We start from the raw sequence: 16,718 nt of genomic DNA on the forward strand, positions 1-16,718 counted from the left end.
ATAATAAAAGAAATATATCAATTCTATGGATTATTTTATGCTAAGGAAATACTGCAGAACTGCTTCACTTTTAAAAATAAGTACTCCAAAAAATTGTAATCTTGAGTTTAAATGACTTAAGTGTGACCTTCAAGTGTGGGAGAAAACGACTAGACAGTCTCACTAATTCTTATCAATTGTCTGATTCTATAACCTAATTCCATCTAAATCAAATCTATATTAATATATTCTAGATGCTTCACATATACTTCCCTAAAATGTTTATGCCATATATTTCAAAACTCCTGATGAGTGAAAGCATTTTTCAAAATGAGAATCTCATTTTGAAACTCAGTCAAAGTGAGTACATCCCAAGGATATAATAAGACACCATACCTCTGTGAGCAATGGATGCTGAGGGCACCAGAATAATTCCAGATCCCACCTCCTGAAGAGGCTGGGGATCTTAAGGTATTTTCAGTCTTAAAAATCAATTCAAGAAGTGGGTGGAAAAGACAGAACAGGGAGTGAGTGGGCCAGGTAGCCTGGGACTGACACAGGAACCAGCAATGATAGATATGAAATTATTTGCTCCCTACAAATTAAGCACTATCATACTCTACTGTACAGTTGTTTTCAGTAATAGTGTCAGGAGGGGAAAAAAAATGCATGTAGTCCAAAGATGATGTCCCTATGAAAACTATTATTCATATAACTCAACATACTCAAATAGGAATCACACTATGGAAATGGCCCTGCATTTGCCCAAACATTACTTGCCAAGGCTATTCAAAGGGTGGAGTGGTGGTACTTTCCAAAAGAAATACTTGAAAATTTTCCTCAGTAATTTTTTTTAATAAACAAAGCACACTATAATAATCTATTAAAGAAAGAATATAAGCCTAAGGGAAAAAGAAAATACAGTATGGTTTGTTTGGTTTGGGGTTTGTTTGTTTGTTTTCATTATCACCACCATGAAGCACAAGGCATCAGCCAAAAACTGTTTAAAATATCATTTCAGGACAGCTTACCACAGGAGTCTGAACTCCAAAAGTCATGTTGCTTCCAGAAGTCTATGTACTGAAAAATATATCTTTATAAAGTGAAACCAAGGCCTTAAAACGTGGCGTACAGTAACAATTAGGGTCATTCAATTCACGATTCTCTAACTTTGCTCCAGTGGAAAATTTGTATTATTTTAGCTCAACTGAGGTGTCCTATCAAAAACTTTAAATAATGGTGTCCTTTTCCAATTTCACAGTGGGTAATGTATGTTAAAGAACAAAATTCTCAATGTTAAGCTCTTGCCTCAGTTTATCTAAAATATTAGATACCTGCTACCTCTTTCAATATTGGAATTCAGCCTAACAGAGTATCTATGCAACACAAAAATGGAAATGAGGTACTTCAAGTTTATAATATGATTCATGACTTCCAAGCACTCTGCTACCTTCTTAAATTTGATTAAGCCCAACAAAACCACAAGCATTACAAAGTACACTTCGCTTGACATGAAGCATACAAAGATGAATAAAACACAGCCCACCTTACATGAAGCCACACCAGGGAAAATGCACACAAGCCAAAAAGTATCTACTAAACACCTGCAGTAAACACTGGAGTGGGAGATGCAAAGAATTCACCCTACCCCAGCAAGGACCTGGGGACTTCTGCATTGAGGACCACTACCAGAAGGGAGCTGAGAATGCTGGAATTCGATGACTACATGTGCACAGGACCTTTCTTCCTAATTAATATCAAGGTTACATACACCATAACCCTAGGACTCTTGCAATGCCAATCTCCTGGAATTGACACAGACTATCTGAATCAAGAATATGAATAAACATTCTCAAAGTGAAAATAGTTACTAAATTCAAACAAACTGGAAAGTACTGTTTCAAGTGATAAAATGTAAAGATTGCCTAAATATAATTTGTATCATTTGATCTAATGACTCCAAATCACAAACTAAGGCATATACTCAAAACACCGGGAAAAAATTCAAAGTTAGTAATTACTTGGCTTTTTTTTTTTTAAGACATCAAAATCAAAACAAATTTTGGTACAAAAATATCCATTGGGGAGGTATGAATGATCTACATAAGTGTTCGCTTAAGTCAACTAGTTCTATTCATTTCATGCTAAATCTCTTCAGGAAACTTGGATTATTTTTACTCTGCACAATAATAGGGTTGCAATAAATTAATTATTAATAATAATTAATAGTTAACTGCTGAAGTTCCTCACAAACAGAAAATTCTGTATTTCTGCAGTCTGTCAGATTAAGACGTCAACACGGTTTCAAAACAGGAGTAAAAAAGCCTTCTTAACTTCTCAAATTGGTAATGTTATAAAATTCAGTTTCCTACCTTATCTCAGTATCACGGTTCACATTTTACCTACCCATTTTTCAAGTTCGTCAAAGAAAGTTTCATAATTCAAAGGGTACTCCTCCCACCCTCAATACTAAAACTGTTTCTTAAATACAAGATCCTAAGGAAAATATATAATGAAAGGCAGTGAGAAATGTGAATCTATTCCACATCAAACCTGGAATGCACTAATTAAAATTCAATATTGCACTTGGTATGTGGGTTCCTACATGAAACTCCTGCCATGCTCTAGCTTAAGGTTAAACAGGTTAATAGAATCCAATAAAATGGCTCTATTGAATTATACTGGATTTCTTTTCAGCAGCTCCTTTACCTGACCATTCTGTTGAACTTTAAAATCAACTTCAGGGGTAGCACCCAATAACCAAGGAGAGCCACGGCTCACGGGGGCTGCATTCTGCAACCCACCTGATGTGGAAAATCACCGTCAACGCACGTTTTCCATTTCAAACTGTGATACAGGTGGAGGAAAAAGTGTAAAGCCTTCTCTTTGAACCTCCCATCACACTGCCTCCAAGCGCTAACTTAAGAATTATCTCAAAGACAATGTAATGCAGTACACTTCTCAGAAAACTCTAAACGTTGCCTTTGCCAGAGAGGGGAGACCAAAAAAAAAAAAAAAAAGGAACTCCCTCGAGACTAAAGGTTAAATTAACGTAGTACTGCAATCTCGCTGTTGGGTACACAGCTGGATTTATAGGGCAAATTCAGAGAACCTTCCCCCCGCCACCCCGAAGAGACTGCCTGGGTCCCGATTAAAATAAGTATATGCGGGATCGTCAGAGGAGGAAAGGGGGCGGGGAGAGCGCAGAGTGAGCGAGGTCTTTAGCCTCCGCGGACTAAGGGGCTGCTGAGGTCAGGAGAGTTAGGGCGATAATGGGGCCAGGCGCAAAGGGTCCTTCAGGAAGACCTGGCGGCGCGCGTCGCGAGGGACCACTGGCCCGGCAGTCTCGTGGTCGGCAAGGAGGCCACTCTGCTCCTCGGGCCAAGGCCGGGAGCCCGGCCCCTCCTCCTCCCCTAGAGAAGGCTACGCGCCCCCAGCCACCCTCACCGGCCGCGCGACGAGGGGCCTGCGGCGCGCTGGCTGCGGGAAGCCGGCCCGCAAGGCGCGCAGAACCCAAGAAAAGGAGGTCACAAAATGGCCAGCGCGTAGCAGGGCTGAGACAGCAACCGGGGTGCCCGGCTCAGGCCGCGGGGCGGACGGCGGCGCCGCGAACGCAGCGCGTGCGTCCGGGAAGCGCGCCGCCCGCGCGGCCCTCAGCTCCGCCCCCCGGCTCCCCGCGCCGCCGCTGCCGCAGCCCCTCTGGGAACTCCAAGCCGCGCGGCCCCGCGAGGCGGGCGCCAAGGAGGGGAGGGGCCGCGCTCCCCGCCTCCCCGCCGGCCCGCGCGGCTCCCCAGCCCGGAGCCTACTCACCTCCTCCTCCTCCTCCTCCTGGTCTCTCCCTCCTGGCCACCAGCGCGGCCCAGCCGGCGACGCGCTGACGCCGTGCCCCTCCCCCGCCGCCGCCGCCGCCGCCGCCGCCCCGCCCGGCCCGCGGCCGCAGCGGCCTTGGGATGCGTCAGGCGCAGGCCCCGCCTCCCGGCCCGCCCACGCGCTCACCACTCCGCCCCCTGCGCGGCCAGGTTGTTGCGGGTCCCTGACTCAGCAGACGCTCCCGCCTTCGCGAGCCGCGCCTCCTCGGCTCTCGACCCCCCACCCCGAGTCTCTCCTCACCTGCCCACTGCCCTAGGACCTCACTTCGCCTCCCACCTCCCCGCGCGCCCTTTCCCATCTCTGGTCAGCACCCGCGTCTTCCCCCTTAAGCTTGTTTATACTCTTTCCCTAATCCCTAGTCTGGTTGTAAGCTTGCATTGGTGCCTTCTCCTTACTTCTCCTTCCTTCTAGGTCTTCGCTGCTCACTAGGTCAGCCTCGGTTTCCTCCTGCAGTTTTCCCGCCGGTCCCTTCTCTCCCCGGTCTCCGTACCCCTCCCTAGCCTGCTGGAGCCACGTACCCGGCTTCTTCCCTGCCACTGCTACCTGCTGTGCAGCTCGCACCTCCTAGGCACCTGCTTGGCCAACGCGTCCTAATTTCCCTCCCCCTGGTCCCCTCAGAACCCTCTGGACAGGCTCGTTCCTTCCTTTACCTACATTTTGAGCGTCCTTTCTGTTCTCACTACTCCAAATACTTCATATGCAGTTTGGAAGTTAATGGTATGTGCGCAGCCCCACTCTCCTCAAGAGTCACTCAAGTAGTTAAAAATCACAACGCAGAGCGATAGCAGTGATGACAATCTTTGACTTTCATCGTTCCCATCCATACTTTTCTCTGCGATAAAATGTCAATTAACACAATTTCTATGGGGTCTTACAGTCCACAAATTTTGCCTGTTTTTCCCTGCAACCTAATCTCACTTCAGTTCTTTTATTTATAAAATTCATAGTCTGTAGAAAGAGCACCAGGATCTTTTAGGTCTCTCGTTTAATTACCTGTAAAAGGAGGAATTTGTTTCTTCCACATTTAAATTTCTGTGATTCCGAATCAAAGGATTTTGTATTTGGAAGGAGCTTGTGGGCTAAATGAGTCAGAAGAAGGCAAAACATGCAAATGTAACTAGAAGTCTGGTAAACTTCATTTTTAAAACTGCAACTTGGAAGAGTTGGGTTGTGATGTGGAAATGAGTTGAGAGACATACCAAAATAAGGGAAACTGATTAGGCCTTTAAAGTTACATCCACAAGTTGCTTTAAATTATGTGAGTAAACATATTATCCTTAAATTGAAGAATTAAAACTATCTTCCATTCTAAACAAAATCCGGGCTCTATGAAGACCCTCAGAGTTTAAAACCATCGTTGAACTGAACAACAGCATTACAAGCATGTGAAAACCTTATCAACCATCTGTCCATCCACTTTAACACAAATTGGGAAACAGAAAAGTATAAATGCCAAAAGCTGAAAGTGAGTGTTCCTAACAACACACAAAACTAGTAAATCCTATGCCATGGAATAAGCATAAGAAGAACTCCAAAGGCTATGGCTGCCATTTCATTGCTATGGAAATAGTCATACAATTTTTTTTTAATATTTATTTACTTTCCTTATTTGTTTTGGCTGCGTCCTGTCTTTGTTGCGGCACACGGGATCTTCATTGAGGCATGAGTCATACAATTTTTAATTAACTTATCTAGTCCTTAATATCATCTGGAGTCTAATCTTTTCATTTTACTGTTGAAGAACTGACACCCAGAGAAGGTAAATCGCTTACTCAGTATTGCCCAGATTAATTGGAAACAAAGCCAGAATTCAGACTCAGATCTTCTGTCTCACATAGCTGCCAGCACCTGGCTTATAGTTACCAGTTATATAAAGCTATTCAACATCAGAGGTCTTTAACTCTGCCGTTTCGCCTACATGGTCTGAGTGATGTATGAAATCATACTTGGCATTAATTAGGAAGGTATCCACTGGTTTTAAGAATTCCTTTTGCACAAGCTCCATCTCACCTGGTCAGGGTTCACCTTTATTCCAGGCAATTCTGACCAGGCCTCTGGAGTCATGTCCCAACCAAACACATTCATCCTTGGAGGTGCCAAGAGCTGTGCATGATTGTAAGAATTATGAAGTCCCTATTGCCAAGAAAATTACAACATTACTTGGGGGGGGGGGGCGTGTAAAATATGAAACATAAAATGATCAACAATTCACCATTAGTAAAAAAAGGATTCAATTATAAAATCCATATTTTAAATTGGAAATTAATCATGTAGATTAAGGGAAGCTTTTTGTTTTTTTAATTTATTTAATTTATTTATTTTGGGCTGTGTTGGGTCTTCCTTGCTGCGCAGGCTTTCTCTAGCTGCAGTGAGTCGGGACTACTCTTTGTTACAGTGTGTGGGCTTCTCATTGTGGTGGCTTCTCTTGATGCGGAGCACGGGCTCTAGGTGCACGGGCTTCAGTATTCGTGGAGCACGGGCTTAGTTGCTCCATGGCATGTGGGATCTTCCCGGACCAGGGCTCGAACCCATGTCTCCTGAACTGGCAGGCGGATTCTTAACCACTGCACCACCAGGGAAGTCCCAAGGGAAGCTTTCTTAAAGGACAACAAAGGAAATGTAGCATTTGGATTTGTTTATAGGGAAAAGGTAAATGAAATTGCTTGAACAAAGGCATTGGGGAAAAAATGGGCAAGCTAACAATGGGGAAAAGGTACGAGATCAGATGAATTAAAACAGAAGGTTCACTTAGAAACAATAGAAAACAAAGCTGAAATGATAGGGTAGAAGACCTGAATTTGAGCCTGACAAATTTAGATTTGATCTAATGGAAGATCATTTTGAAGTTGGCAGGGGGAGGGGGTGAAAATGAGACAGGAGACCATAACGTTGTCAGGTTCTGAAGTAGCAAGTGGGATTTTAAAAGAAATGGTAGACATAAATGCCACTAAGGAAATGATTTGGATTTAGTGGTTATATATAAGGAATCAAAGATCAGTAAGCAATCCAAGATGACTTTAAGTTTGTGGCAAGTCAACAACAGTATACATAGACCTTAGCACCTTAGAGTTGGAAGATGATCAGCCCTCAGTGGTACAGGCTCTCAATTGCTAGAGAAGGAAGCACAAAACTTCCCAAGGTATACCTTCCTATTCATCACATCCTCATTCCAGAAAACTTTAGTTTGCTGCTCAAATCAAATTAGAAGTTAAGAAAAAATCTCTTACTCTGTCATGGGCTCTTTGCTGGTGTTTTATGGTCGACCTATTTTTACTTCCGTTTCAGCCCCACTGATGTAAAAGTGCTCGGTAGTGCAGTATATAATGTTACAACTGGAAATAAATCAATAAGTGTTAAATACATACCAAATGCTGTTCGGCACTCTGCTAGGCCTGGAGAGCTAGAAAAGTATAAAAGGGCCTCTACCTTTCATAAACTTATAATCTGGTTGGAGAAAAAATGTCAACACACTTGACACAACAGAGAATACATTCCATGGATGGTGAGAACAACCTGGGTGGACTGTAAAGTGTGCTTATATAGAAATAGTGGGAAACAGATTTGAATGAATTGGAAATGATATGATGGATACTGTTCATCATTTAACACATTTTCATTAACCTTTAAGCATGTTCTAAGTTCTGGAGGTAAAGCAGTAAAATAAAAAGTTCCTGCTCTCATGGAGCTTCCATTCCATTTAGGAGAGACAGAGAGGAACAAATAAATACACAATTATCAAACAGCAATAATTGTTCCAAAGAAAATAAAATGTGAGATGTCAAAATAAGTGTATGGAAAGTAGGTAAGATGTTTCTGAGGAACATTTAAACAATGGCTTGAATGAAAGAAACAACCAGTCCTGGCATGGTCTGGGGAAGGGCAGTTCAGGCAGAGTTAGCTATTGCAGAGACCTAAGGAGGGGTCAAGCTTAGTGTCCTTGAGACTAAAAAAGACCAAGTGTTTCTGGAGTATAAAGAGCCAGGAGGAAAGTGAGGGAGATGAAACAGGAAAGGTAAGCAAGTTCTTGTAAGTAAGAAGGGATTTTGAGGTCAGGTTAAAGTACAGATATTTGGAAGATTAGTCACTGTGGCATTCTGGATTAGAGGAGGGGAGATTAGAACCTGTGAGACCAGATGGAAGCCTGGGTGATAATCTGGGCAGGAGGTGATGTGAGGTAGACAAGGTTGTTGGCAAGGTCAGCAGGGAAGACAAAAATGTCAAGGAGATCAAGTAATGGGTATTTATGAGGGGTGGTAGGCAGTGTTGGGTGGGGAGAGTCCACAGTGTCAAATGCAGCAAAAAGGTCAAGGAGAACAGGCATTAAGTAAGAGCTAGTATAATTAACAAGAAAAATGTCATGTGTAACCTCCAAGGGAAGAGTTCCCATAGGATGGGGTGGTGGTGAGAAGTGAGGAAATTGAGACAGTAAACTTTGACTGTAAGAATCAGTATAACTCAAAATGTACAAAGCATTTGCTCATTTTATTTACCTTTTAAGACCATTTACATTTGGGAACTATTAAAATTTTAAACCCATTTAAACATTCCCAGTCAGGTCTAATTTTTTGTCTCTATGCTGAAGGGAGAACAAACTTATACAATAGAGACATATCTTATATGTTTTTCTGGGCCCAAAATCAGTCACACCAATGACTCCCTGCTCTAAATGTAATTAGAGTTCACTTAAAACACCAATGGCATTTTTCACAGAAATAAAACAAACAGTCCTAAAATTTGTATGGAATATAAAAGACCTTGGATAGGCAAAGTAATCTTGAGAAATAAGAACAAAGCTGGAGACATCATTAGTCCTTGATTTCAAACTGTATTACTAAGCTATAGTGATTAAAACTGTGTGGTATTGGCATAAAAACAAACACATAGATCAGTGGAAGAGAAGAGGGAACCCAGAAATAAACCCATGCATGTATGGTCAGTTAATTTATGACAAAGGAGCCAAGAATATACAACGGGGAAAGGACAGTCTCTTCAATAAATGGTGTTAGGAAAACTGGACCATTATCTTGTACCATATACAAAAATTAACTCAAATGGATTAAAGACTTGAATGTAAGACCTGAAACCATGAAACTCCTCAGAAAAAACATAAGCAGTAATCTTCTTGACATAGGTCTTGGCAATGATTTTATGAATTTGACACCAAAAGCAAATGCAACAGAAGCAAAACTAAACAAGTGGAACTACATCAAACTAAAGAGCTTCTGCACAGCAAAGGAAATCATCAACAGAACAAAAAGGCAACCTACTGAATGGAAGAAAATTTTGTGAATATTTTCTCATACAACTCAGTAGCAAAAAATGATTTGATTAAAAAATGGGCAGAAGGTTTGAATAGAGAGTTTTCCAAAGAAGCACACAGATGGCCAACAGGTACATGAAAAGATGCTAAACACCATTAACCATCAGAGAAATGCAAATCAAAACTACAATGAGCTATCACTTCACACCTGTCAGAATGGCCATTATCAAAAAGACTAGAAATAACAAGTGTTGGTGAGGATGTAGAGAAAAGGGAATGCTTGTGCACTGTTGGTGGGAATGTAAACTGGTGCAGCCACCATGGAAAACAGTATGGAGGGTCCTCAAAAAACTAAAAATAGAAGTATTATATGATCCAGCAATACCACTTTTGGGTATTTATCCCAAGAAATATATGTATTTAAACAAGCTAATAGATACAGAGAACAGATTGGTGATTGCCGAAGGTGGGGATTGAGGGTGGGAGAAAAGGGAGAATTGTTTTTGTTTTTGTTTTTAGTTTAATAAATTGAATTTTTTTTAAGTCCACTCTTACTCCTGGGATATGGCAAGAGTCTAACAGTAGAAACACTAAAGCAGATGTAGTACCATGTCAATTATGATTCCATTGCTGTCAACTGTCAGATCCAAACCATGTGGGCTGTGGATATTACCTTGAACACATCACATAACCTCACTGAACTCCAGGTTTTCATTAGTAAGGAAGAGGAACCTCTCATATTTCAGGTTTAGAGGAATACAAGTTAGCACTTCTATAAAAGAGAAACAAATATAATTCTGTGAGATCCACATGACTCCAACAGATAGTTTTGCAAAGTCTTTCCAAAAGACAATTTGGTTGAACTAGATGTTCTTTTGTTCAACAACTTGTGAGACAATTAACAAGTACCCTTCTTCCCTGGAAACAGGCTAGGCTAGTTTTTGGCAGATGGAGTGGAAGGAGAAAGTCAAGCCCCCTCCATTTGTAGCTCTGCAGCTTTAGCATCCGAGGAAACCAAGCCTGACTCTGGCTAAGTTTTGTCTACACATGCAGGTACATGCCTTCTCTCAGTTGTCTGATGTAGATAGGTAGAGTATGTTAATTTGTTAGGTGTTATTGAAGGATGGAATGCTATTAGCACTCTTTTTTACTTGGAATATACTTCGTTTTGGGGGTCTATTGGGAACAGTTAATTTCTTGGGATGGTCTGGAAAGCTTCATTAAATTCAATGAAGGAAAAATAACTAAGTTTTTCTAAAAATCATCATGAAATATATTATGTTTAAATTGCTGGCCCAAACGCTTCTCAAGTCAGTAGTGACCAAGGATTCCTAGTATTAATGAACAATTATTTAACATATTGCTGAAATCAACACCATATTTAGCCTGCAAAGCCTTCTCATTTTTGGTGCTAAAGAGGCCAAAAACATCAGTAGCCCAGGAAGCATAAAATATACTCTCTGTTGATGAAATGATCTCTTTAAATTAGGGCTTAGCTATTCCAACACTATAATGCAAGGGAATTTGCTTTATCATTGTTACCTTCTGGCCTGGAGACAGAAATGTTTTATGCTGTGGTTCATCCTGTACCTTCTATCAAGGATAAATTCATGTTTTTGTTTAAAAAACAAAGAAAGCTTACATAATCTCTCCTCGTGATTAGCCCTTCCAGTAATTATCTGTTGCTCGGAATCAGTGTCAGGCAATCAAGTTCAGATGGCAAAAAAATATTTGATCTGCAGTGATGTGATTTAGAAGACTGTGTGCATGGAAGGTATAGTTATGCACATACAGAGAACATATTTATCTAATTTGACTGCCAGTGATTTAATTAATGTTTGTCAAGCACTTTGAACATGAAAAGAATTATCTGAAAGCTGAGAGCTATTACTCATAATCATTTTTCCTATTTGTTGAACTAAAATTAGCATACAAATGTGATATGGTATCTTTGAGAGATGTGCTCCTGTTCTAAAAAACTCGTTGGACTACACTTTAAGAAAGTCTCAAAACTTCAAGGCTCTGGTTTCTGAAAGTCAAGCTTCAAGCTGGTTGGGTATCATCCATCAGTAGATTTTGAAGCATACAGGCTAAATAAACAACAGTGACAGATTGGGGAAGTTTATGCACCTGCTTATTGAGAAGATGTTAACAGGGGCAAATCTAAAATAAGAATGCATACCGCAACCTGATTTTCAAGAAGTTTTCGTACATGCCTACACTTAAAATTACCCATATTATCACCTAATTTTTTTTCTTCTAGTTTTCCCTCCAAAGAATAAAAACTGATGAGCATGAAGCCTCAGTAACAATCTGAGAAGAAAAGAAAGAATGGAAAGACCCTATTTTAGAGCTTGGAGGAGAAGCAAACATGTTTTCCTTTAACACATTTTCTCCAAGTCAAGTACAAGAACAATTGGCAAAAGAAGAAAACCTGAGATTTCTGTAAGGAGTCTGAACAAAGGTCCTGATCTAACATGATTTTTCACAGACAGGGTTTGGCAGTGCTGCATTTGTACTTACAAGAGGTTGGTGGGATATTTGTCCAACTTCCTAGGACGATAGGGTAGAATGGACTCCCCTGTGGTATAGAAGGGGTGACTCAAAAAGACACTGACTGTTCCATATGACTTATTTTTGAATTTTAGTTTCATTTCATTTACATTCTAGTTCCCTAAAGAGATTTTTTACATTACACCTCAATGCAGAATCTTTCCATGTACCCCATGCAGCACGCATACCTTTGTAGAATAAGCCTAATTAGGGCACTAGCTCTACCTTAACCCTACTAAACCAAACTTGACACATGGGCCTGGGAATCTGCCCTTTCAACAAGCACCCCATGATTTTATATTTATTAATGTTAGAGATAAACTTCTAGGAGAGGTATTACTTACTCTGTCTAGACATTCTTAGCACAAATTTTTTTTTTTTTTTTTTTTTTTTTTTTGCGGTACGTGGGCCTCTCACTGTTGTGGCCTCTCCCATTGCAGAGCACAGGCTCCAGACGCACAGGCTCAGCGGCCATGGATCACGGGTCTAGCCGCTCTGCGGCATGTGGGATCTTCCCGGACCAGGGCACGAACCCGTGTTCCCTGCATTGGCAGGCGGACTCTCAACCACTGCGCCACCAGGGAAGCCCAGCACAAATTTTACTTGTAGTAATCAGATATGGCAGGGACAATGGTGCTCATGAACCATTCTGTGGCTCTCTTATATATTCCACTCTTTTGTGTAGTTGGGTTGGGGCCACATAACTAGTACTGACCAATGGGCTTGAAAAGAAATGAAATTTGTCACTTCTAGTCAAAGTTTTTAAGAGCACTTTTTCTTCCCATGGCCCTAGAAACCCCGTACTCCAGATGGTGTAGCTATAAGAAGGAAGCGCCCCTGGATCCTTGGGAGCTAGTCTGGTGAGCAACTAGACCCTCAAGAGATTTCTTATGATCTAGAAGCAAACCTTTAACAGTTAAAGAGCTGAGTGGTCCAGTATTGTTAACTGTGCTATCATTGTGTAGCCTATGCTGAAGAATACAACTGGATTTAGCTATCTCTCTTTCACAACTGCAGAAACAGTTTTTAAATTGTGGAGCATAAAATGGCGGCAAAAGAATAATAAAATGGACAGTGCACAATTTACTAAATAAATAATTTAAGAACAAATGGATATATAAAGATCACAAACAGTATGTTGCACGGTAGAAAAAAAAGTTTTTTATGGAGTTCAGTTCTGGTGCTGCTTTCCAATCCTCCCTTAAATTAAAGAATTAGTGAAATCTTTAGTCCACTGTATCTAGGAAAAATATCTTTGTCCTTGTCATTTCTAGATCCTCTTTTTCTCCAACCTGGTCATACACCATTAACAGTCCATCTTCCAGGCTCTCAGATGGATGGAGTTCCCATACTCAATACCATCAGAAGTGGATTGATTACTTATTCGTATTTACCGCTTAAAATTCACTCCTTAAATGCATCAACTAAATTTCTATGGGATTAGCCCCTTATATTCCGAATTCATTACTGCACAGATGTGTGCAGTGCTCAAACATGGAGTTTCGCTTCTCTGTGTGCTTTGGGTGCTGCCCTCACACACCTGGGACCAGCACCTATGGGAAGGATGAATCAGACAGCTTTGGTGGAGGGGATGAATGATGGAAGAGCAACTCCCATAGAGGTCAAATACCTTGCAGACATCACTGATCTATACTATTTGCTGATGTACCCCTGACAGCAGAAGGCCAGTTTTTACTATTGAACCATTACAAAATCATTGTAGTTTGAGAGCTACAAAGGCACATAAAGAAGGGGCAGGGAAAATCCTCCTTTCATGGGTTCTCAAGCACTGAAGAGACTCTTTTGTCAGTAATTATGCCTTTGCTTTAAAATCTTATACCTGCCTCAAATCTTTTTTTGAAACCAGGGGAATATAAAACACAAGCTAGCTACAGTTTGCTTCTACCATAAGTAGAGTACGGTTAATAACATTTCTTATATTTTAACACATCACCTTTCCCGTCATTCACAGACCAAACAGAAAAAAAAAAAAGTACTGTTCTGTTTCCTGTTGCTTTTTCAATAATTCCAAACAAATCCACACGACATTCATGCAATTATACCAAAGAACCATATGAAAAGGACTCACTGAAATCATTTTCAGTTCTATTTAGTGTTTATTTGTCCCCATTTTGAAATAGGGCCATGCTGCTTTTGTTCCTATAGAAGAGAAGTTATGATTTAAGAAAACTTTACAAAAGGGAAGCCGATCTTGATGTTATCAAACTTCCCTCTTTTCTTTTAGCAGAATGTTTGAGAAAATGCCAATTGGTGTCGCCTATCATCAGAACATTTCAAGATCTGTTTGCTTCTGAAAATTAACTTGCATAAAACTATCTGACCTTTTTTAACAGATGATATTATATTCCTTGCTGAATACTTAGCACCTATATGTTTCTCTGAAATAGTTAGACTGTTTCAAATGTTTTAGATGAAATAATATCATAATTAATTTCTACAGGTTCCCCCATTTTTAGGTGGGGACATGCATTGGTATAAACTCAGGCATCCATATTCTTATGTGGTATTAACCAGAATGCCATTTTTGTCCAGACCTTCACCGGATGGTTTTATAATTAGAAGATCCACTCTAAAATGAAAGTCTGAGGTTGATGAGGCAGAACTAGCTATGTTTTAAAGGGAAATTCTTATTAGTACAAAATATTGGAGGACAAACAAAATCAATTTTTACAGGCAGATTAACCAAATTGTTCATTATTGTAGTAAACATTGCAAAAATCAAGAGGATAGACTATATTAGCCATACCCAAGCAAGAGAATGAAGTACTATGGTCTAATTTATGTACAATAATTATTCATACTAGCATTCTCATAGTTTAGGTAATGACTCATTTTGTTCTATGTGACCTCTGTCCTCCAAGATTGGCTGTTATTAAAAAGTAGAAGCAATAAAAATAAAACAGGATTTTACCAGGCTAGCTTTGGGTTTTTAAAAATACCTGAGAATAAAGGGTAAAGCAAAGACTATTAGTGTTTAGTAATCTGGCACCTTTACATCTTTACAATAGGTTTGAATGTTTGAAAAGTAACATTTTCCCCCTAAAGCACTTTTTTTTTTCATTCCCATTCACCTGCCTATTCCTCCCGCCAAGGACATTTAGTAAGATGTCTTTTGGTGGCATATTATTTTGGTATCTAAAAAACTTGAGCACAAAGATCAAGTTAGGTAAGCAGAGGCTTTTGCTTTTTCGTTTTGCATTCCTGCCACTTGGTTTTCCTTTGGGTGTAGATGGGCACGTTAGAGGAGGGAGTATGTTTCAAAAAAAGAGCTTAATAATTTACTGTCAGCAGGTCACCACTGATAAGCAAATCTTTTATAAATTGTGAGACAGTAAATTACAAAAGATGGAATGAAAACCACTGCCAAAAGACACAATTTCCAAGGTGCTTTAAAAAATGATGAAAGGATCTAAATGTCAGTGCAAGAATACACATACACAGATGAATTAAATTCTTAAAGGTGTTTCACTCTATTTTTTTATTGAATTATAATTGACATATAATATTATATTAGTTTCAGGTGTACAACGTAGTGATTCAATATTTTTATACATTATGAAATGATCACCATGATAAGTCTAGTTACCATCTGTCACCATACAGAGTTATTATAATACGATATTACTGACTACATTCCCTATGCTGTACATCACAACCTCGTAATTTAGTTATGTTATAGCTGGAAGTTTGTACCTCTTAATTCTGCAATAATTTTTAACTTTTCATTCTGGGAATTTCCAAACATACACAAAAATGGAGAGAATGTTACTACTATAAGGGACTCCCCATGAAGCCATCAACATGTTTGCTTCAGATTTGCTACTCTTGCTTCAGATTTCATGATTTCTATGATGTTGTTTTATTGCTGGAATATTTTTAAAGAAAATCCTGATGTTATGTTATTTCACCCCTAAGTGAAACAGTATATCTCAAAAAATAAAAAGAATATTTTCTTATGTAATCATAACGCAATTATCACACCTAAGTATGTTTAAAATACCTATTCTCACATCCTTTAAGTCATTGTATGTTAACTATTAGCATTTTCTTATATGATTTTTATCTTTATTTTACTTTCTCCTTTCTAGGCATCCCCTCAATTAGCAAAAGAAATCCTATACTTGGATTAGGTTATTTTTAGCATATCCCTGGGACCCTGCCTATGCCTTTCTCTGGCATGGTGTGTTATTTAGAATCTTAACACTATGTCTGAATTCTGCATTTAAGTTGGCATGATACAAGAAAATTAAATTAGAGTTTTGCTCAAATTCCAAAGTTTTGTAGCATGTAAAATTACTGTAATTTATTAAAAAAATAAAATAAAATGAATCCATAATCTAGCTATGACTGCATTAAGTAATCTACTAGGTAATGTCTAGGATGTTTTTCCTGGGATCCTTTGTTTACAAGTATAGAAAACCAACTTTAGCCAAATAAAGCCAAACAACAAACACATAAAAATTAAAAAGTAAATGACTGGAAGAAAAGGTAAAAATACTAGTGGGAATCAGGATGGGAATCAGACACTCTGGGAGAAGAGAGTTCTATGGAGCAGAATCTTGTGGGCAGTCTCTTGAGACCACTGCCATTGTGATGAGCCAGACCAACGTGTTTTCCAGCTGTGTATCACTCCGCTCTGCTCAGTTATAGTCTATGCCATGTACTTACTCCTTGGCTAGGGCACAGCAGTATCCCTTAAAACTGGCAGTCCCACCAACCCACACACAATGAGGCAGAGGTGGATTCCCAAAGAAAAGTCAGGTGTTGATACCAGAAACGAGAATGAATGCCTGGTAGGCAGATTCAGGTGAGGCAGGATGAGAATATAGAACCCCTTCTTCTCATCAGTGACTATCCTTTCTTCAGATCTTATTGATGGGTCTTTGAAAACCAAGCTCTCACCAACTCTGACATTGTTCTCTTTTCTGTACCTATGCACTACTGTCAGGAACTCCCTTTTCTCTCTGTTCCCTCATCAGAAATCAGTGTTCCAAATATCTACAAGATCCAAGCTGCCAGAACCAATGTGTTCTGT

The 16,718-nt window shown here is 39.9% G+C and overlaps 1 protein-coding gene across 9 annotated transcripts in view; it reads right to left on the reverse strand.

The window, feature by feature from the left end:
* The window catches only part of GTDC1 (glycosyltransferase like domain containing 1), a 379,830-nt gene extending 375,957 nt beyond the window's left edge, over window positions 1–3,873 (reverse strand). For 8 of the 9 annotated variants that reach the window (XM_082630949.1, XM_082630941.1, XM_082630939.1 and 5 more), the window contains exon 1: window positions 3,790–3,873. The gene's annotated coding sequence lies outside the window, so the exon portion shown is untranslated. Of the gene's footprint in view, window positions 1–2,688; window positions 2,739–3,789 lie in introns of those variants that run through there. The other variant, XM_082630942.1, reaches the window with a different exon arrangement.
* Window positions 3,874–16,718: the final 12,845 nt, after the last annotated feature.

Source organism: Mesoplodon mirus (genome assembly GCF_964341445.2).
Source record: "Mesoplodon mirus genome assembly, chromosome: 8".
NCBI classification, from domain to species: domain Eukaryota; kingdom Metazoa; phylum Chordata; class Mammalia; order Artiodactyla; family Ziphiidae; genus Mesoplodon; species Mesoplodon mirus.